Source organism: Hylobates moloch, unplaced genomic scaffold, assembly GCF_009828535.3.
Source record: "Hylobates moloch isolate HMO894 unplaced genomic scaffold, HMol_V3 SCAFFOLD_10, whole genome shotgun sequence".
Lineage (NCBI taxonomy): Eukaryota > Metazoa > Chordata > Mammalia > Primates > Hylobatidae > Hylobates > Hylobates moloch.
The window spans coordinates 41,308,162-41,310,694 of record NW_026652285.1 but is presented as its reverse complement, the minus strand read 5'-3'; positions in this window follow the sequence as shown (position 1 = coordinate 41,310,694).

Sequence of the window (2,533 nt, the reverse complement as noted above, 5' to 3'; positions counted from 1 at the left end):
ATATCCTCAAGGTTTATTCATGTTGTGCATGTTGCAAAATTTCTTTTTTAATGCTGAATAGTATTTCCATTGTATGTCTATACCACATTTGCTTTATGAATTTATCTGTTAATGGACATTAATGTTTCTACATCTGAGCCATTACAAATAGTGTTGCAATTAACATAGGAATGGTAATATTACTTCAAGATCCTGATTTCAATTCTTTTGGATAAATACCCAGAAGTGGGATTATTGGAGCAATATAACAGCTCTGTTTTTAACTTTTTGAAGAACCTTCATACTTTTTTCCCATAGTAAATGCACCATAGGGTATTCCCACGAACAATGTACAAGGGTTCCATTTCTCCACATCCTTTCCAACACTTGTCTTTTTTTTAATAATAATCATCCTGACAGGTGTGAGGAAATATTTCATTGTGGTTTTGATTTACATTTTTCTGATGGTTAGTAACACTGAGCATCTTTTCATATACCTGTGGGTATTTCTCTTCTTTGGAAAAATGTCTATTCAAGTCCTTTGCTCATTTAAAAAATCAGATTGTTAGTTTTTTCTACTGAGTTGTTTGAGTTCCTAACGTATTTTGGAAACTAATCTTTTTCCCAATGTTTTCTTATAGAAGCTTTATAGTCTCACCTTGCATTTAAGTTTTTAATCCATTTTGATTTAATTTTTGTGTATGGTATAGGACAAGGATCCAGTTCTACTCTTGCATGGAGATATCCAGTTGTCCCAGCAGCATTTGTTGAAGAGACTGTCCTTTCCTGATTGTGCATTCTTGGCACCCATGTCAAAGATCAATTGACTGTATATACACAGATCTTATTTCTTGGCTCCCTATTCCAACCCATTGGTCTTATATGTCTATTTTTATGCTGTTAACATACTATTTTAATTGCTATAGCTTTGTAATATATTTTAAAATTAGGAAGTGATGCCTCTAGCCTTGCTCTTTCTTCTCAAGATTGTTTTGGCTATTCAGGGTACTTTCCAATTATATATGAATCTTAGAATTGTTTTTTCTCTTTCTGTAAAAATGCTATGAGGATTTTTATGGAGATTGAATTGAATTTGTAGATTGCTTTGAGTAGTGTACATATTAAGACTTCCAATCTATGAACACAGTATGTCTTTCCATTTACTTGTGTCTTTTTAAATTTCTTAAATTAATGTTTTGTAGTTGGCAGTGTGTCTTTTACCTCCTCGGCTAAGTTTATTCCTCAGTATTTGATTATTTTTGATAATGTTGTAAATGGGATTGGTTTTCTAATTTTCTTTCAGACAGTTTATTTTTGGTGTATAGAAATGCAATTGATTTTTACATATTGTTTTTTATCATACTACTTTGCTGAATTGACTTATTAATTCTAACAGTTTTTTGTGGAGTCTTTAGAGTTTTCTGTATATTAGATCATGTCTAAACAGGTACAATTTCACTTCTTCTGAACTTGATGCATTTTTTGTATTGATCTGAATAATCATTCTTGGCAGGACTTTCATTACTATGTTGAGTCGAAGTGGTAAAAGTGAACATCCCTGTCTTTTTCCTGATATTAGAGGAAAAGCGTTTAGTTTTTTACTTTTGAGTATGGTGTTAGCTGTGGGATTTTCATATCTGGCCTCAATATGTTGAGGTAACTTCCATCTCTTCCTAGTTTATTGAGAGTTTCTAACATGAAAAAGTGTCGAATTTTATCAAATTATTATTTTTAAATCTATTGAGATGATTATGTGATTTTTATCTTTTATTCTATTAACTGTATCACATTAATTGATTTTCATATGTTGAACCATCCTTGCAACTCAGGGATCAATCCCACTTGGTCATGGTGTATGATCCTGTTAATTTGCTGTTAAATTTGATTTGCAATTATTTTGTTGAGGATCCTTGCATCTATATTAATCAGGGACATAGACCTGTAGTTTTCTTTTTGTAGTGTCTTTGTCTGTCTTTAAATTCACAGAATGCTGGCCTTGTGAAATGAGTTTGGAAATATTCTCTCCTTTTTGATTTTTTGGGAAGAGTTTTAAAATGATTGGTATTAGTTCTTCTTTAAATATTTGGTAGACTTCAGCAGCAGAGTCATCAGGTTGGAGGCTTTGCTTTGTTGGGAGTTTTTTTTATTACTGATTCAATCTCCTTATTCACTATTTGCCTGTTTCAATTTCCTATTTCTTTCATGATGCACTCTTGGTAGGTTGTATGTTTCCAGGAATTTATCCATTTCTTCTAGGTTATCCAGTTTATTGGTGTATTTTTTCTCACAGCAGTTTCTTATGATCTTTGGATTTCTGTGACATCAGTTGCAATGTCTTTTTCATTTCTGTTTTTGTCTTCCTTCTTCTTAGTACGCTGTTTGATTTTTAAATGTTAAAACAATTTCACATTCTTAGGATAAAACCCCTTGGTCCTTGTGTGTTATTCTATTTACATAATGCTGTAACTTATTTGCTAAAATTGCATTTTTTCAACTAACGTCATGAGAGATATTGTCTCTAGTTTACTTTTCTTGTAATGTCTTTGACATTTAT